This window comes from Vidua chalybeata, chromosome 21 (assembly GCF_026979565.1).
Source record: "Vidua chalybeata isolate OUT-0048 chromosome 21, bVidCha1 merged haplotype, whole genome shotgun sequence".
NCBI lineage: Eukaryota > Metazoa > Chordata > Aves > Passeriformes > Viduidae > Vidua > Vidua chalybeata.
The window spans coordinates 7,337,184-7,358,088 of NC_071550.1; the positions used below are offsets into that span (position 1 = coordinate 7,337,184).

Sequence of the window (20,905 nt, forward strand, 5' to 3'; positions counted from 1 at the left end):
GAACTGCAGCTGGAGGAAAGCAAACCTCAGTAAAGGCAGCCACTGCTACCTTTCTGAGTCCACACATCAAAATGCACCATCCACCTGGACGAGTCACTGAGGAGCCCATCAGCACAATTTGGAAGAATTTGACCTTTTTTTCCCCCTCTACAACTAAAAAATTATTTAAGCAACTTTTTCTAAAAACTTTTATTGTTTTTTTTTAGTTTTTTTTTTCATTTATTAAAAAAAATACAGAAGAAAATGCCATTGTTGCTGATTTTTATCCTTCCAATTCTGTAGATTTTGATAATTTTCCAAAGCAATTATCTCAAAATCAAATGGTTTATTGAAGAGAATGAAAAAAAACCCAAACTCATAGGTGTTTTCAGAAGCTGCTGAAACAATTACTTTGTATTTCATATTTGAAAAAAAAAGGAAGAAGAAGGAAAGGAAGGAAGTCCAGTTATGGTATTTGTGGTTCCCCTGCCCATCCCAAATGGCACTGTTCTCGGGATCTTCTTAGCTGGAAAATATTGGAGTATCTTCATGCCATGCCATCCAACTGCTTGGCTCCTCTCACAGCAGCCAGGCCTGATGTCCTGTGCATCAGAATCTCAGTTCTGCCTTCAAACATCAGCTCTTGAGGCTGAATCTACCACTAAAAAGATGTTTGGGATCCAAAACTCCAAGTTTTTTGCTCTTCTCTGCCAGAAATGACTTTCCATCAAGCAAGGGAACTGCAACCACCCAGCTCACACTACCAAGACTAAAATCACTTTCCAAAATGAGCTCAGTACAGCCTCCAAGCCATGGGTTGGATTTGAACCAGGTTTCTGGAAGAGAAGGATAAAAATAAAAAAAAAAAGAAAAAAGAAAACAGATGTAGTTTGGAGAAAAACAGAAGCATCTTGTCTCTGTTTTAAAGCAAGATGATTTGCCATGAAATATTACTGCTTTAAGACACATCATTGCATCATTCACTGGTGCTTTCAGACTGTTGGCCTCACCCATTTATTTTCACACAGAGACCAGACTGTAAACCTCTGGGGGTAATGAAAAAAGGGAAAAGAGAAATCATCTGTTTTCCTCTCAATTTTTGCAGATAGATTATACCTCCTTGTATCTCAAAAGAAAAAAAAAAATCTACTTGGGCCAACCCTTTACTTGTACAAACAGACTTGGGGACATTGAGGTGCAAATGTGAGCAAAAGGTTCTCCACGTGCCACATGTTGGCTAATAGCCTGGTATTTTTAAACCAAAGCATTAAAGGATTTTCTGACTGTCTCTTTTGCAAAAATAAAGCACAATTCTAACCCTTCTCGCTTCAGTAAGAGGAAAGGTTTAAAAATGCAGCTCCAACATTTACAAAGGCGTGCTGTGCCAAATAAAAGCAATCTTCCATATGCTGTTTTTTTTTTTTTTGTTTTGTTTTTTTTTTTTGTGCATTTCATGATTCTGATGTTTTACACCACGATTTTTGTGTGCTCAGGGCTGGCAGTGTTGCAGCAGGGATGTGACACTGTCAGCCCAGACAAGCAGCCTTGTTTTGGGCTGTATTCAGTTCCTTTCCTGGCTCCTGTGGGATTGAAAACTTCACCATCATTCTCATCCAGACATCCCCGAGGTGACCACAGGGCAGGTCCAACAACTTGGGGAATCTGAGCCCTCCTGCTGCTGTTTCTCCACACAATCCTGGCACAGGATTGAAGCAGCACCAGGGTTCTGCTGCTGCATCTTACATGCCCTTAGAGCATTTTAAATATTAAGTAATAAAAATATGTATAAGTAAAGAGTACATCCATAAATAAAGCAAATGTATAACTCACTGAATTATTTCATTACTAGCAGCCACATTCTCTAGCAGAATAACTAAGAGCAGAATTTCTCCTGACTTAGCTTTTCATTATTAAAATACTACCAGCGATTACTTGCAGGACATGCATTCCCAAGCTAATCATTTGAGGATTAATTTTATGTGTGCATAAATAACTCCTGTTTTGACTCAGGGCTTTGAAGAAATGGACTTGACAAAATACACTTGTGTTTGAATACCACTGGCTCAGCCAGCACAGGCACACAGAGTTTGTGCTTTTGCACAGCCATGGGAGGATTAATGTCCTTCTTCTTTCCTCTCTCACCTGAAGAAGCTGTGGAAGTGTTCCTGGAAATGTCCAAGGCCAAGTTAGACATGGCTTAGAGCAATCTGGGATAGTGGAAGGTGTCCCTGCCCATGGCAGTGGGGTCAGAAAAAGATGGTTTTTAAGATCCCTTCCAACCCAAAGCACTCTATAATTCGTAGAAACCTCTATTCCACAGTGTGCTGAGGTTATTCATTGAAAAGAGCTTGCATCTTTGTTGCCATCCTGCAATAAAAATTCAGAATATTTAAAAGCAGCTTTTGAAATCAACTCCCAAACCCTGTTCCATTTAAGAGAGCAGCCTCTAACCACATATGCAGGAGAGATGTCGTGGCCAAGACACACCACAACAACCTGGATGATGTGAGGACAACTATTGACCTGCTGCAAGGCTGATGAGACATCAGTGCTCCACACGCTGCTGGCACCTGGAAGGGTCGAGCAAACTCATCCCTAGCACCTGCAATAAATTCATTTTTTCAATGGCAATATGTTGGCCAAGCCTTTAGGCGTCCTAAAGCCTGTCACAAACACACCCTGCACCTGGCTGGGCAGCTCCAGCTTTCCTTTGCCTCATCTCCTGGGATTTTAAACACTGGAACCATGGAACATTTAGCACAGAAGGGGTTCAGCAAATGTCAGTTACTATAAGTGATAATATATATATCCACTCCCATATTCACACAAACATTTGTGGCCTTACCCCATCACTAAACTTTACAGAAGCTCAAGTTCCATCAGTTTCTAATCTGTTGCAGAAATTATTTCAGAATTGTCAAGTAGGTTATTTCTCACCTCTTTCTCCAAACCAAAATTACTTGGGTGGGAGAATGAATTATACAGAAAATTGTCTGTCTTTTTATATCTGACTTAGGGAAAGAAGTTGAAATTTTTATATTTCTTATTGAATTAAAATTTTAGATATGATTTGTTGCTTAAAATATTTTATTTAAATTGTGTTGCAACATTACATTTTAATAGGGAAATGGTCCATTTTGGTTACATTGAAGCAGCATAATATATTACAGAACACTGGCCGTAGACATTTATATTTATTACAGAATGAACTGTCATAATAAATGCAGTTGACATTTTTTAATTTCATCAAAACAGTGGAGTGGCATCAAAACAAAATCTCAATTATTTGTTTCAACTATTCCCAGCTGGAACTATCATTGAAACAGACTCCTTCCAGCAAAATATTTTGGTTTTGACAAAACAAAGATTTTTGGACCACATACTATTTTCTCAAGATCCAGAGTGGAAGATACCAAAAATATCTTTGATATTGGCCATGATCTGAGCTCTGATTAAAAGAAAACGGAGTCAAGTCCATAGTTTTGTTAGCTTTGGTTACAGTGAGAGTGCTCTAATGCAGGCTGGGAATATCCACACCTCTGTGAGATTTTGTGCCCTGGGATGGGCATCCTTGAGGAACCCCCCATGACTTAATTCTTGCAGATCTTATTGACTTTCCCATTGGCAAGTTCTGGTCCACCAAATTCAGCATGGGATTTCTACAATCCTAAGCCTGCTAGACTGATCACTAATCTGTGACCTGTCAGATGCCATCAGGAATGCAGAGATGTCCAAAGCTCTGGAGATGGTTCACCCCTGGGCAATAAAAGGGCAAAGCTCAGCCACAAACCAATTCTCCATCTTCCCACATCATTAGAATGAAAACAAAGGTTCAAACCTTTATATTTGGCTGTGGAGAAAGGCAACAGAAAGCTCTTCTTTTTTTCCCAGAGAGCAAAACCAGAGGAGTTATTCACTTCCCATCCCCTCCCATCCTCAGTCTCTCCATTAAGCGCAGGGACACTGACAGAATCCAAAAGCAGAAAAATGAGCATCCACACACCTTAAAGGGTACAGACTGCTACTGCTTGGCTGCCAAGCAGTGTTTCTGTGCCTCCAGCACAGTTTGTTTAGGGCAGGATGAGGGGGGGAAAATGGCTTTTGTAGTAAACCCTTCTCAGCATTTGCCTTCAAAGCCTCACCTGCAACCCCAAAGCAAGGGGGTAACAGCAGTGAGTTCACATTTTGCCTGGATCCACTGAAGAGTCAGCAGTGAGAAGGCCCCTAAAGCCACTTTTAGCTGCTGTAGACCCTCTGCCCTGGGTGCTGCAGGGAGGGAGCCCTGCCTGCTGGAGCTCTCACTGCTGAGACAACAAACAACCCCAGGGCTTTTGGCTCCAGCCAGCACCACATCCATCACAGAACTTCCCTCAGTGCCACTCCTGCCCCTTGCCTCCAGCTGCACTCTGGAATGCTTCACTGCCTTTCTCCTCCCTCCTGGTCACTGCTCTGCCCTGCACAAGGCAGGGGATGGGCCATGAGCAATGTGGCTGTTGTTGTTCTGCAGGGCATGGAGCCCCCACATCTCCCACTGCTCTGAGGGGAGAGCCAGCACTGTCCTCCACACCAAAGAGAGAGCCACGGGGTATTTTATGGCTCTCCTTCATCTCAGAGTCGTGGCCTTTTACCTCAGGCTGTGGCAGCTCTTGAATTTAGATGCTGAGGTCTGCGAGTTCAGTCCCCAGCACTGGTGACTCACACGGCGCCGTCACGTTATAAATCCTGCTGAACTTTGCAATGCAGAGCTGTTTGTAAACTGCAGAGCAGCTCAGCCAGCCCAGGGCTCTCCCCAGAAAATCCAGACAGCTCACCAGGAGCAGGGACTGGAGAAAGCCCCAGGAGCTGGGGATGCACTGCCAGGATGTCTCTGTTGCACTAACACAGGAAAGCTGATGCTTTCCTTTCTCTTTCCATGAAATTCCTTCTGCTTGCTACTCCTACCTGCACCTTTTCCTTTGCTTCCAAATTGGCTTCCAAAACCAATTCCTTGTCTTGCTTATTCCTTACCTGCACCATTGCCCCAGAGGTGCTGCCTGCAACAAGTAAACAGCAAATAGAAGGGTGACACAGGAACTAGGGCAGCCAGGACACCCTGGAAGAACGTGTCACATCAGAGGCTGAGGCAAAGGAGTGAAAAAAAGGAGGAGAAAGAGAGAAGGCTGGAAATGAATGCATCTCTTGTCTCAGTGCCCCCATGGTGATGTGAAAAGTCATTAAACACCTCAGCAGACTGGCACAGTAGAGTAAACAGGAGCAGCTAATAGGACAAAGGCACCGGCACTTTATCTCTTGCCTCTCTTTGGGTTCAGAGCAATGAAGGTTTCACATTCTCATGGCAACCTCCTGTGTTTTTAATATTCTCCTATCAGCAAGATAAAATGCTACTCACTCCTTTCCTTGAAAATTTCTTATTGGAAGAAAACTAAAAAAACTAAAAAAAAAAGGCCTTGCTCTCACTGCATGAGGAATTTCAAAGCCAGAGTTTTTTATTTTCTGCCTGTCCCCCCACTTAAGAAGGTTGGTTGGAAAACAGTTTCACTACGTGTCCTTGGCCAGGACTCCCTGCAAAAAGGCAACAGAGGAGCAGCAAGCTTCAACAGGAGAACAACATCTCTAAAAACCTGCAAAGTAATTCCTTCTGGGGCCTTTTGTGAAGAGCAGCAGGGGGACAGAAGCAGAGGAGCTGGAAGTGGGATCAGACAGAGAAAGGTTTTATCATAAGATGTTATTGCTGTAAATAATGCCAATAATTATATTTTGTTTATTAGAAGTCAGAAAGAAAAATCACACTTGAATCCCCACTCTGCTACATCCTGTGCAGAACTTACTCAGCATCTGAACAGAAAAAAGCCCTCTTAAAAAAATAAATACCCTTGGGAACCTGGCAGAAGGTTCTGGAGGACCTGATTGCACCAGCAGAGACTTCAGGGTGTGCACACTCTGTGTGAGAGAAAATGGATGAAACCTTCCCACTAAACCTTCAGAAAGATAATCAAATGTCATTTTCCCTGCAATACTCCACCCAAGCCATACACTCAGGCAAGCTCCAGTCCACTGCGTCCTGACTTTTTGCTTACAAATATCTCATTTGAGCTACTATTCTTTTTTAATATGGATTTTTAGGCAGTTCTTTCTTGTATTGTCCCTTTTCACCAGTAGAAAGTCACCTCTAGCATTCCTCCTGGTGAGTGAACCTCTGAATTACAGGGAACATCTCTGCTATACTTAGAGCAAGTGGTGAAATCTTGAACGCAGATGATTGAGAAATCAGGCATCACCTCTTTGCCCTGAAAGGGGGGTTCATAGAAAGTATAAAACCATGACTATTTTACCCCAAAGTGCAGGTGTGAAACACTTCAGCGTTCATCTGCTGTCCTTGAGTGTGGCAGTGATTGTCCAGCAGGGATGGCTGGCCAGGGAGCAGGGTCTGGGGACAGCCCAGCTGGAGAGCAGCCACCTGCTCCTGTGCCTGTCCTGCAGCACCCCCAGCTCTGCTGCCTTCAGCGCAGAGCACAGGCCCATGAAGTGGATCTTCCAGAGCCCATTCTCTCTCGCTACTAGTTTTAATGCTGCTTTTAAAGCCATTTTTTTTTCCAGCAGGGAAATCATTTTATCTCCAAGGGTGTATATCAGCTCTGCCTTCAGCTGTCCCTCAGCTGCCCGGAGAGCTGACTCCGGGCGAGCTCTGCTTCCATTCCCTACCAAGGACAACGGAGGTTTTGAAGATGCTGATGGTCCTTGACCAGCAGTATTAAGACACTAAATTACGCTGACACGGCCCATAAATCGCTAAATGAGGGACTCCCAGACAGGGATGTGGCGTGAGCCGAATGACTACGAGGGCTGCCCGTTTCCTGGGAAGAGCTGCCACACCAGGGATGCTCCAAGACCCCCTTCTGCCAGGAGGGGACAACATATCACCACAGGGCTTGGTCACTGCTGTGGAGGTGTCCCAGTTGTGCAGGACTTAAGAGGTTTGGCTCTGTTTTCCCGTTAATGCTGCCTGTTATTTGCGTACGTTGGGTAAAGGACAACTCTCTGGGTAGAGGCACACAGAGACAGTCTCCACCTCTAAAAATAGAAGGAAATTACTATTTCTAAAGAGGAGGGAAAGCCTTTAATCGCCTTAAGATTGTGCCACCTGCTCACTAGCAGACAGGAAAATATTATTTGGATATTTCTATTTTATTTGGATTTATACAAAAGTTGATAAAAGATCCAAGGCAGCATGGGGAGCTTTTCCCAGAAAGAAGGGGATGGGAATATGGTCTAATTTCCAGGAGTGTGTCATGAAGGTCTTGCCTGTGAAGATGAGACAGAACCTACCCTTGGCTAAAATAAAATTCCCAACAATTACAGTGAGGTAAGACACAAGTTGTCCTGGCTGGAAATGACTCATAATTTCACAGTTTTGGGGCTGTGTGAAAAATAAGCCACTACCTGTCCTATTGGCCAGATTGGAAGGGGCTCTGGGCAACCTGGTAGAGTGGAAGGTGTCTCTGCCCACAGCCGGAGATTTGCATAAAGTGATCTTCAAGGTCTTTTCCAAGCCAAACTAGCCTGGAATTCTATGAACTGACCTTTATGAATTTCCTCCTTAACTGATATCAGCCAAGTGAGAGCTGAATGTAAAGGACAGACAGGCTGTGCCTGCTATAAAAGCACACTGTGCTCTAACAATGATGTGCTCAAGAACATTTTCTCTTCAAGGAAAGCAACTTTGTCTGAAGTTACCATTAAACAAAGGACAGTGTCTTTCCTCCTTTTAGGAAAATATCAGGGTCTTATGTTTTGATTTAGAATGAGGCAACACAAGGGATTTCTGCTAAGCCAGAGATTCAAGGATCCACAGCTGACCAAGTTCAGGAGTTTCAGTGGTGTCATGGTACTGGGGGAACATAAATCACTATTTTACTGAAACACTCAGGAATATTTCACATGGTGCACAGCAGTCCTACTTCTGTCTGCTGAGAAATCAACTTAAACTTTATTTTTAGGATATCCTATTTGCTGTTTGCCACAGCTGGAGAAAACCACGGAGAGAAAAAGCAAATTTTGCTATCTATGATGTGCCTAACTGGGACCTTGTTACAACTAAGAATAGCCCCACCTCCCAGGTCCTGCTTAGGATTGAGACTTTTAAAAATCATAAAACTCCCCCATTGTCAGGATTTCACAATCAAAGCTAAGATATAAGGAAGGGGGTGGGGAAGACACTGAGACACAAGCACTGATGCTCATTTCCTCCCTGCCAGCCTTTCAGGTGATGTTTCTCTGCTCCACCTGCATTTTAGGCTGGTAAATGATCCCTTGACAATAAACCTAAGTGTGAAGGGAGAATAGACAATCTCAATGACAGTGAAGTTATTTTTCCCCACCTAAGCTATGTAAATTCAGATGATCTCTGCAGCTTTCTGGGAGAGAATTATTTTGTTTTGTAGTGTTTAAACTGAAGCAGATAACTACCCATCCCTCTCCCCCCAGCCAAGATTGCAAATGCTATGGGAAAGATGTCCAGAGAGCTGATAGAGTCTGGCATCATTTACTCTGGGTACAGAGTGTAAAGAGGAATAAAAATGCAGACTCAACACTTTCAGAAAAGTACCAGCACAGCAAGAAAGGCAGGCGGACAGATTGCTGGGATAGACTCCTTCTTAGCAACAAGATCTATGGTAGCACAGGTTTTTTTGTTTGTTGTATGGTTTTAAGAAGGATGTATTTTTGCTAGGATTAAATAAAAAAGGAATATTCTGCTTTCCCTAATTCTCCGTTACCCTTCATCTGCAGAGGTTTGCATTCAGCTTGAGTAGAAGGAGAAAGATTATTTTTATGCTCCAATTTCAGAAAGCCGCTTTCAGTTTGGAAACAGCTGTTAATAACTCCAGGACTGGGGTGGGAAGAAGATTTTTGCTGTGGGAGGAATGAGCTGATCTGGGTCTCAGAAGCTGCTGGCTCCATCCCACCCTGCCATGCCTTCACTAGGCAACCTTGAGCCAGTCTCGTTTGAGCACTGAGGTTTCCCCATCTGTGAAGCCCAGAGAATGAGCAGATTTGCTGGTTTTTCACTGCCCTTTGCTCATCATCAGCACACAAACTGCACCTGGATTGCAGACACTGCCATTCTCTCTGGATTCCCACTTTTTGGCAGCAAAACCCCCCAAACCTCTGAAACACCAATAATCTCATCCAGAGCAAAGGTGTGCTCAGGGTGGATGTGTGCTGCTGGCTCCCAGGCCAGGCTGTGTCATGGGCAGAAATTTAACTTCTTGTTCCTCAGCTGGTGAAATGCACTGCTGAACCTTCCCTGTATTCATAGGAATATCCAGCCTTGCTCCAAGCCCAAACATCTCATAGCTTGACCCAAACACCACCTTCTTCCTTTCCTACCCTTGTGTTGAAGCATTCCAGGGTTTCACATGGAAACATGGATGCTAGAACCATCCCATGAATCCTCAGCTTTAAAGACCCTTCACACAGCAGTGCACACCTCCAGTCCCACGATGAAAAATCCTTATTTATGCTCCCATTTCAGTTGCACCCCACAATGCAGTGGGGTGAGCAATTTAGCACTGCCTGCTGATGGGGTGGAAGGAGGGAAAAGGGAATGAACACAACAACATCATCAGTTCTGTGTTGTTGTGTGACTGGGTGTGAAGAGGATGGAAAGTCATTTTCCTGACTTGCCAGCAAGAATGTCTGCAGTCACTGCATTCAGCTGCCCTTCAGCAGAGCAGAATATTTCATCTTTCAATACCATGGACAACATGCCTGATCTCAAATAGAAACTGTCCTTCCTTTTACACATCCCTCATAATAATCTGATTCATCCCAGACAGCTTTTTCCATAGAATGTATCACATGCTGACTCTCACATTCTCTTTTGAAGGCAAAAAAGCATATTGCACCTGTTATGAAATATTCCTTTGATCTAAGGCAAATCATGAGCAATTTGTGTGTGACATTTACTAACTAATGTGCTGAGGGAATATTACTCCTAGAAAAACACTATTTTCTGGTAGTTTCAATATCCTGAATAATGCTATGGCAGTGGTGATTCATCTGGAAAAGGTAACTATTTCAGCATGATGAGCAATATTAATAACAGCACATAATACACAGTGCTTCTCAAGCAGACAGATCCTAAAGCCTACTGCAAACCTTTCCTATAAAGGCCATTCAGTCATTCATTGAATTGCAGGCACCTGCGAGTAAAGGAGGAACCCCATTTCTGTTCTTTCCATACAGCAAAAAAGGAAAAGCAAAGAGGAATTTGGGTTGAAATACTAATAGAAGAAAGAGAAATGAATAAAACAAATGAACCAAGATGAAATCTGACATTGAGTAAATGCTCCCAGAACCTTAAAAAATGTGTATTGGGTCATTAACTGTGCAAAGTGGTCAGTGAAATCCAAAGGAAATATAAATGTGGCATAAACTTTAATTATCACTTCCTTTTAAGTTGTATACATTGCACAGTGACATTATTACTGCCATCCAAGACTTTTTGGGATCCCTAGAAGCTATGTTCTAATACCAAGGTCTTAAATAAAAAAATTAAAAATCTGCTGCAATTTAAAAAACACATGAATGTATTAATGCATTGTGCAAGAGATAAAAATACAGTCACAATCCTTGCCTACAGGAATGATCTAAAGCTTTGATTCAGCAAAGTGCTTAATCAAGCACTTAACATTCAGACAAGCACCAATGCGTTTCCTTTGGGGCTTGGCTACACATGGGAGAAATCCTTCCCCCCAGACTTTGCAAAGCCAACCCTCCTGTGCTCCCATGCTTGTAATCCTCCTGAATCCAGCAGAGGATTTTTAACTAATTGGCTGATCCAGCCAGAGGTGGATTCAGCTTGTTTTGGAGCAAGGTGGTGCAGACAGCTGAGTTCACGTGAGGATGACAGCACCCCAACAGCTATCCCACATTTACACAACATCCAGAGATCAAGGGCACCCCTGTGCTTTACAGTCATGGCCAACACCACCTCTTGCCAGCTTTTCTGAGGGGATACCCCCCAAACCCGAGATGCTTTGCTTTTCCAAGGTTGCAGGAGAACACAATGTCCCTGCTTTGTGCACCGTGGTAAGGCACAGGCTTAGGTGAGTGACAGCTTCTAGTTCAGGGCTGGGGAGAGGTGAGTCTGAGAGTGATGGGCTTGTTCAGCCTCGAGAAGAGATGGCTGAGAGGGGATTTCATCCATGTCTGCAGGGAGGGCTCAGAGCAGAGAACAGGCTCAGCTCCATGGGCCCTGCAACTGGGCAGGAACTGATGCCCAGCAAGCTCCACCTGAACAGGGGGCAGAACTTCTTCCCTGTGCAGGGACCAAGCCCTGGACAGGTGCCAGAGAAGCTTTGGAGTCTCCCTCATTGGAGATTGCAGACCTACCTGGCCACAATCCCATGCCAGGTGCTCTGGATGGCCCTGCTGGAGCAGGAGGGTTGGATCAGATGTCCCCACTGTGGTCCCTTCCAGCCTGAGCCACTCTGTGATTCTGAGGCACAGTCTGTGCTCTGGGCAGTGGGGCAGTAGTAATCTCTGTCTTCCTCATGTTGGCTTTTAGAAAATCTATCAAACTTCCAGCCCCTGGGTTGCTCAGTGCAATGATGACACCTTTGAAGATGCACAGGACAGCACAGTGGGTTCTACACTCAGCTGTGACTTCATCAGCCAACAGCAGACTGATCCCCAGGGACAGCCCCAACAACATTCTGTCCAGCCAACCCAAAGCCAGGCTTCTTTTTTTTCTTTTTTTTAGGCACAGCCTATTTTCCAAAGATATTAGCCTGGTTTTGCACCTCACCTTCAACGTTCACTCTAAAATCTGGTTTTGGCTGTCTTAGAGGAACCCTGATTTTATTTTCCCGTTAATTTCCCCTGCTCACTTTGCATGCTCAATGCTGTTTCCCTTCCGTGGGCTGCTGTACCCTCTGAGGAGTTGTTAAACTGAATGTGTTGTAGTTCTACTTTTGTATGTTAATTGATGCACTTTTTAATTTTATTTTTGCATATTATTTGAGTTTGTTTCATTGTAAATTAGATTCTAAGGAGTCCCTCCATACAATTGCTGCTTGCCAGCAGATCTCAGACAAGCACAAGCTCCTTCAGAGGAAATAATGATGAAATTCAGTCTTGCTTTTGAATCACTGATGCAAAAATCCCACCTTTAAGAACAAAGAAGGGAGGGGAGAACCTCCATTAATATAAATACCTAATTTCCACTGACATTTACAGGGGTTATGATAGCTTCATGAAAGCAAAATATAACCCAAAGGATTATCCTTAAAATATCTCTACAAGCCCACCTGATGTTTTCTAGTGCTCAAACACTTATAAAAGGCAGTTCTCTTAATACCAAAAATTAACTCAGGGAAATAGGGAAATGATTCAAAAAGATTTGTTTTCAAAGTTATTTCCTCAGACTGGTTCATAGAAGAAAGGCTAAAATCCACAGGAATAATTGTCCTATTCACTCTGGTATCTAACAGTGTCTCTGCCAGCATTCATTTCTCCAGATATACAGGGAAGAAATTCTTTCCTGTGAGAGTGGTGAGGACCTGGCACAGTTTGTCAAGAAAAGCTGTGGCTGCCCCATCCCTGGCAGTGTTCAAGGAAGGTTGGACGGGGCTCAGAGCAACCTGAGATGGTGGAAGATGTCCTGCCCATGGCAGGGGCTTGGAACAAAATTATCTTTAAGGTCCCTTCCAACCCAAACCATTCCAGGGTTCTGTGATTCTAAATGTTTCAAAGAAATGGTAAAAAAACCCTCTCAATACAGGATCAGTTACGATGAAAAAATTATATTTTGTTAATTGTAGCATCAAAAAAAAATTAAAATTAACTGTTTCATCATTCCTATGGAACAGTCTTGGATGGGACACATCCTGCCAGGTTAAGGGCACAGAGCAGGCTGTAGTTCAAAGCCAGTCTTAGGTAGACTAAAGCTGGTGCCTAGGCACAGCTCACCTCTGCTAAAACTCCTCGGAAAGCCAATGCACACACCCCTGATCTGTCATGAAGTCCCAGCTGGCAGTGGGCCCCTTCTGTATGACAGGTTAATTTCATCTAAATTAGGGAATAAGGGAGAAAACTGCTCAGAAAGCTACACAAAGCAGCAAGATTCCCAACTTGGCTTTCCTCTAAGACTCTCAACAATATTAAACACGTTAAAGGATGAAACTTCCCTCCAAACATGTCCTTCAGCTCCTTAATGGATCCAGAGCACTCTGCAGGGAGCAGGGGAAGGCTCCAGCCAAGGGGGCTGCCTTCCAGCAGACCTAGCAAGGGCACTGATTTACTCTGACAAGCACTAACAAAAACAGGGGAAGAACAAACTTTGTGATTCACAGTTATTCCCTTCCCTTCTCCCCTGGATCTTCCTCTTGCCTTGCTGGATTCAAGCTCTCACACAATGGAGATGGGAAAATTCTCAGCGCTAGTCCTCACCTTTAGTTTTCCACTTAATTTTAAAGTTCAGTAGAAATCAAAGTCAGTGGAGCTTGAAGGAGATGAGATTAAACCAGAAAATATTTTGAGATCCAAGAAACAAGAGCTTGTCTGGGTACCAAAGTGTTTTATCAGCTTCCCATGCCATGCTCTCCATGAAAGCAGCTGAACTGTATCCCTTGCTTTATTCCAGCTTAAGATCTACTATAGAGACTGAGGTTTTGGCTCCCAATAAGGCAGACATTTAGAGAGAAACTCTTAAAATACTCCCCATGTGTAGTGGGCACAGTAAACTAAAGAAAATAACAATTGTCTGAGCAATTATTGAACTCTGTCTGTGTCTGGGAGCTGGTTTTCCAATACACCAGAGAGCCTGGCTTGCTTCTCTGCAGTGATCCAGGAAATCCGAGCCTGGGAACAGCTCGGTGGGGGCAGGTCAGGGTGGGCTTTGGTGTGGGTGGGAAGAACCCAGGTCCTGCTGGTGCTGTTTGCTAGGGGAATTAGACTTTGCTTGTGAGAGCCTGTTGGCTGCCAGCTCAGTCCTGTAAATCTGACTCGAGTCTTTAGCTCCCTGTACTATTTTCAGGTCTTGTTCTCTCTCACAGGGAAGAGCAATTTGAACCATTTCCAGCCCATCTATCATTAAGAGATAACTGGCTTTTCCTCAGCTGTTTTCCCTTGATCTCCCTTTTCCTTTACTCCATCTGTGAAATGGTTATGGCTGGACAGATTTGGGTTTTGCAGCATCTCAAAACTGGCTGCAAAGGACGAAATAGTGACTGAAGATCTTATACACTGCAAGACCATGTTTTCCTCTGGATAAATATTGGATTATCAGAGTAAAAAGACTCTCTGGGATTCAGTAGTTGTACTGACTAGAGCTGAGGACAGAAAAAGGGATGACAAAGCAAACAAGAGTGGAAACTCTTCCAGAGCTGTGCTTACTAACCAAATTTCCTTCCCCTCGGAGGCAAAAGATCCAATAGATGATTTTCTTTGCTCTCCACCTCCAAGATCAATAGGCAGGCTTTAACTAGGTCACAGATGAGATACCCAAAAAAAGAAAACTGCTTTCTAAGGAATAATTTCTCCTCAGCAAATAATTGGCAATTTCTTTGCCAAAGAATCTATAGAGACAAGAAGCAGTGCTGCAGGTGGATCAGTCATTTTGACCACAGAAGAAATGGAAGACCAGCTCAGGTTCTCACCTTTTAACTACACTTTTCCCTAAATCTATTAGAGGCAAATCCCAAATAATTATTTTCATCCAGCTGAACTTCAAATCAGACACATTTCTTCAAGAGAATTGGGTATTCCTATAGAAATAGAACCAGAACCTTCTGTCGGAGAGAGAGGGAGCTGCAGGTGTGGAGAGACACAAGAGTTTCTCACTCCCAATGGAATAATTTCAGTGCTGGTTTTTCCTCCACCTGCTCGTGTCCAAACCTATTTGATAAACACTTCCTCTGCCACCACAATGTCCATGAGGCTTTTTTAATATGTTCAATATATCATGAGTCAAATTTTCTCTATGGGTGCAATAAATACCCAATTTAAGCCATTATTGTCCTGCCCTGTGTTAATTCTCAAATGTCTCCAGACCAAACTACTCAAACTGCAGACCTAGCTCCCATTGCAAGCTTCTCAATAAAATGATGGATAGGATTAAGTAACTTAAAAAAAAAAAAAAATTTTTGCTTTTTCTCTACCACCTGTGATAGGACCAAACATGGTGACCCAGGTTCCAAGCAGCAGAGATAAACCCTGAATCTTCAACCCCACCTCTATGCTCCAGCCTTGCTGGGGTGTAGGATGCTCCCATCAGGATGGGGCAGTAAGGAGAAGGCCTTCCATTAATTTTGAATGATGCATTTCTATCTCCAGCTATGAATAAACCAGATCAATGACACCAGCATGTTTTATTGGGCCTCCTGTGCAATGAATTGGGAGCGAGACAGGCAGGGAGATGGAGCCGACATGCAGATGAGATTTGTAAGTGAGGACATATTGATTATTTCCATCTCAGTTCAGGCAGTAATTCCACACAACGCCTCTTCCCCTGTTTCAGCTCATTATTTATGCCATAAAAACACTATCTCAATGATAATAACAGGCTTCATTTACAAGGCAGAGCATAAAGCATTGATGCTTAAGATTTCAGGAAGTGAGTTAAAGGAAGTGAGAGAGATTTAACAAGTCCAAGAGATGCACAAAACTGCTGAGGCTGATCTTGTGGCTTTTTATGCCCTCCAAAAGGAAGATTGAGAGCAGGTGTTAGATTACCAGGTTTTTTATTAATAACTCCAGGCTTGTATGAGGGCTGATTGATGGCCCAGTCAGCACTTTCCCAGCAAATAAAACTCCCTCACTTTGTGCCATCAGTAGACTGTCCCATCTCAAACAGAAAAATCAGGGCTGCTCCTGATCCCTCAGAGGAGGTTCCCCAGGAGACTCTTCCCTGGAGAAGATCCCATGTGATCCCTGCAGCACAGACAGAACTTATGGCTGTGATTTATCCACTGTGAGGTTTTTCCTGCATTGCAACCACCACCATCATCACCAGAATGACTCGTCCAGCAACAGCCTCACCCTCCAGACCACCTGAGGAATTTCCTCCACCAGAATGAGTCCAGGACAACACCCAGGCTGCAACCTACATAAAGGAACATCACTCCAGGCATCCACAAATGAAGGGAAAAACCTCATCTTTTAGGAGATATTTCTTCTAATTGTTTTGCCACACGTGTCCTGTGCAGCTGTGCGTGGGAAGCAGCCTCCTTCCCAAACAGCCAAAGGGCAGCTGGGGTTAACATCTTGTAGGAAAAGCTTCGTGCCTTCAGTTCCCTCCCTTAATTGCTAGGAAATGGCCCCTGAGCATTAAAACACGGCTGGTACTTCTGCGTTTCAGTCTCTGGAGTTATCATGTGGGCACAGAGAGCTGGGTACCCAGCCAGGCAGCCCAAAAGCCCTGGTTTAAACTACACTTATGGTTGTGCACATGTCAGGTGAGTCGAGACAAAAGGAACAGCAAACATTCCTCTTAATGCATCGAGAAATTGTTCACTAAAGCAAGATGTATTAAAGCACAGAAGTGGAGTTAAGGTGTCCTGAACACTGCTCAGCCACTGCCATCTCCACAGCCAGGCAGTGTTTGATGAAGGCGGTGGTGCAGCACTGAAGTTCTGGTGCTCTGCAGAGCGTGATTGGGGTCTGCTTCCCTCGCTGCTGCCTCACTTATGAGCCTTTAAGTGCTTAATGAACCCAGGTAAGAGGAACAGGGCTGAAATATTTATAGCTACAGCACTAAGCTGAGTGCACATGAGCGATTAGAACAATACTAGACAACATTATTTGCACAGTTACTGCCCAAGTCCTCCCATACTTCAGGACAAAGCAGCATCAGCATTTTGCAGGACAGTGGGTGTAAGGATTTAAATTCTTTTTGTATTTATGTTCCTGACGTGAGTTTAGGAATTCTTCTTCCAAAGTACATCAAGGGATGCCCTTTTAACTTGCCTGTTGATAATTAGGAGAGCTAAGAGGGTCCCCAGTTGCTCTAGGAGCTCTAACTTGTCCTTGCACATGACTTCAGGACTAAGATTCTCCTCAGACATTCTTGGAACTTTCAAGTAAAGTCTCAGCCCAGTAGTCCCAGTACATCCAGGAAAGTGCAGCAGGGGAGCAAGAATTTTCTTAAAAATATTTAGAGCAACATGGGAGAAAAGTATCCCCTCACAGAAGCTGCTGATTTGCTCAGGGCAAACTCTGACAGCAGAGGCCAGGCATTGCTCAAGGGAAAGGGATGGCTTTGTCTTTTCTCAGGCATGAATGACAACCCTTGTAATGAAGTAAAGATAAAAGCTGTTCCAGAACTTGTCTAGGAACCAGAGATGAGTCCAATCTCAAGTATTCAAGAGGCAAATCTCCAATTTCCCCAAAGTCAGGAGAAAGGGTGAGAAATACATTATTGATGAAGGCAGGCAGGAATCACAGCAGGTTATAAATGCAGGTGGTCTTATTTAAAACCTTCCTGAAGATAAGGGACATGAGCAAGGAAACTGAGAAATTCTAGATTTTATTGTGCCCCTGCTAGTCACCTGGGGGCACGACCTGGCCTCTTCTGAGTGCACAAAGTTAATAGGAAACAAAAGCTCACAGCATCTTTGCCCTTCCCTGGTCTCTAAAACACCTCAGGTCAGCGAGGCTCTTCAGGACATGTCACCAGCCACACTTCTGGGCAGGACACTGTAATTATTCAGCCTCTGTGAATTTTTAAATATGAAACCTGTGTGAATGTTATTACAGCACATCAGCTGGAAATCTGCCATCCCCAAAGGCCAAGCACAGCTCTGAGCTAAATTATGAGACTAAGAGCAACGAAAGGAACACCTCCCTGTCAGCTCCTTCCCTTACTGCAGGCTTATGCAAATGGACCAAATACAGCCAGAACTGACCCCAGACACAGAATAAATCCATCTAATAGCAGCAAGGAAGGAGGGGGAGGTAAGGGGAGGATCTGGACTAGGGAGGTGTGCAGTTATAGAGAAACATCTGTGGTACAGCATGTCCTGAGAATCCTCTCTCTGGTCACACCAAGCTTTTCTGATTAATTAAATCTCCTAAACTGAAACATGTTTAACTTTTGTGAGTGTCACTGCAATCAGTGGCGAGAGGGAAAATATCTCCCGAGAGAGACAGCAGAAATGATAAAGGTTTTACAGCTCTACCCAAAGCTATTCCCTTCTCCAGGAGAGAAGATGAGACTCTTGAAAGGGAAATGAGAAGAAAGAAGGGGGAAATGGGGCCATAACAAAATTAATCTTTACCCTCCTGAGCCATTCCTCTCCTCCAGACCATCCTGCTTCCGCCTTGCTGCCCCAGCTCTCTGCTCACCCACAAATGGAAGAGCACAGCCTGCTCTGAAATCTTCCCTGTCTCCTGCCCCTGCATGGAGTTGGAGAATGAAAGAGGTCGCTCAGAAAGGCTCCTGGGAACTGAAGTGGCCTCAGTGATTTTGATGTGGTTGGTGACATCTTTGCTGCCTTTCAGTGGCTGCCAAGGTGCAGAGATGACCAGTCTGATTTAACAGCTTCCCACCAGGGACTGGGCATGGGTGGGTTTGTGTGCTGCAGTTTACAGATGATTGTGATTAATACACACCTGCTAAATACAGGAGTAACACAAGGACAAGCCAGGGGTCTTTTTTGGCTTCCTCCATCCCATAATATAAGCCTTGCATTCTGCTCTAAGAGACAAACTTGTACTGCTCTTTTCACCTTTTTAAAGACTTGTGTAGCAGCAACTTCTCTCTCCTACTCCTCTTTTCCCTTTTGAAAACAAAACTGTGAGCCATTCTTACATAAGAGCTACAGAAATTAAACTGTTGTGTTTTCCTCTGGCCTCTGATCTCAGCTAAATCACTGAATTAAAGCTAAATACCCCTTTTGCAAAGCAGGTAGCCAAACCACAGTGCTCTTCAATTCTTACAGGGACTCCACGGAGTGACAGTTACCACAATATTTGTCATCTGCTTTGTTGTTACCCACTGGCACATCCAGCCTTAATTAGACAAGTACAAGTCAGCACATTAACTGCAACAGTGCTTCTTTTATTTTGGTTCTCTCCTGCCTGCAACCACAGCCCGGCTCTGCAAACCTCTGCGTGCAGATTTCTCCTGCAGCATTCCCACTGGAGCCAGGCAATTTGGATTTAATTAACCTGTTTGGAGTCATTGTCATCTCCACACCATCCAGAGCAAGGGACAGAGGTCACTCAATACCAGGCTTTGCTTTTCAAGCAGCAGATGATGAGTCTTTTCATTCCTGTGGAATGTTTAGTTTGCACAATACTTTAGAAGTGCAGCAGGAGTATTTGTGCCAGCAATGCCCCTCACACAACACTCTCAATGGACACACCAATAAAAATAAAGGTCCTGTGCACACAGGCTGCTTCTCCACAGAAAGATATGGGCTTTTCAAAGACCTTAAAAAGTCCCAGTCCTACTTGCACAAGTCTCTTAGGTGTCTCTGGGGTTAACAACCCTCCAGGAAGTTTGGGCTCATATTCAGCAACTCAGAATATTTTGGTAGATGACAGTAAAATTTTACTCCCTTGATGCTTGCCAGTTTCTCTTTTTCACATTAAGTACTCCTATCTGTAAATGCTGCTCAGCTCTTATCACCCCAGAAAAGAAAGGCTCCTGCCTGCTGGGCTCTGCTCACCTCCTCTCCAAGAGCCCAGCAAACTTCTCTCCACCTCATTTCCATGCAGTGGTGTCAAAGGGGCTCCTGCTCAGAATGACAAACCCGTCCACAAATCACTTGGGAATCTTCTCCACTCAATTTGCTCCAGCTCTGCCTGGCAAACAAGAGACAGGAGGCACATATACATTACTACTGATTAGTCTGTGTCACCAGTATCAGCAGCCAGGCACACGGGCTGACCGGAACTTTAAATATTGATAACCAAACTCATCTATCATAGGCCTGGGAGAGTGACAGTTTCAGTGCATAACAGCAAAGGCTTTCTACAATAATCAAATACTCAATAATTCATGAAAATATATCCCTCCCAAATCAAATTGGAAGCTATTTTGTGTAATATATTATTTAAAATTCAATATCATAATGCACACAACTCCTGCTCCTACCACAGAGGACCGTTTCAAAATGTGATTATGTGCGGACTCTATTTAAAAGTGACAATTTTACTTTTCATTTGTTTAACAGCTTAAATGGAAGAGCTCAACTGGAACTAAGTCGTCTGACAATGAAACCAAAGCCGACATAAGCAACTTTGGAAACTTCATGACAGCTAAAAAGGATGGGTCTTCCTCATTGGTAACACAGATGAGTTCCCCACTCTGATGCTCACCTTTACAATTTTTTGAGTGTTTAGTGAAAGGAAACATTCTGAAAAACTGCCTGATAAATATTTTGAGTTCTGCTGGTCTGTCACCTTGGACTGGGCAAAAAGCAAGGAAAAAAAATCTTCTTGCACTGCAGGTAACAGAGAACAACTTTGACTTTGCATCTGTTTGTTCCTGTTGGAAAACCCATTTCTGTAAGGGAAGGCTGCCTGGTACAAAGTGCCAAGAGAAAGGGGGCTTTGCCCTTGTAAACTGAATGCACTGGAGCATAAAATACAATCAAGACTTGTGACAAAATCCATGGCATGCAGGCATCACTCCCCAGTGGTGGTGGGGCAGGGCTGAGGTGGCACCGTGTGATGGAGGGGACCAATCTTGAGACGTGGGCACAGAGGGAAGGTTGGCAGCCAGGAGCCTGGGCTGCTGCCTGCAGGCACAGAGCAGCTCCAAAGGATAAAACTGCTTTGGGAAGAGGAAAATCTCCGCCTGTTTATGGAGAGCTCACAAAAAAGCCACAAGAGTTCAGAGTCAGGCTCCAACTCTTCAGCCAGGTCAAATGCCAGTCTGTCCCCGTGTGTCTGCTGCAGGTTACATCCCTGTCTTGTT

At 44.0% G+C, this 20,905-nt stretch overlaps 1 long non-coding RNA gene across 2 annotated transcripts; it reads right to left on the bottom strand.

The window, feature by feature from the left end:
- Nucleotides 1–362: 362 nt before the first annotated feature.
- Nucleotides 363–11,597, bottom strand: LOC128798630 (uncharacterized). Of its 2 annotated transcripts, XR_008434489.1 has the most exons (4): nt 11,374–11,597; nt 2,503–2,581; nt 2,122–2,346; nt 363–815 (listed from the first exon to the last, which is right to left on the bottom strand). It is a non-coding gene; the product is annotated as an uncharacterized LOC128798630 (long non-coding RNA). The 2 variants fall into 2 exon arrangements; XR_008434488.1 differs by lacking the exon at nt 2,503–2,581.
- Nucleotides 11,598–20,905: the final 9,308 nt, after the last annotated feature.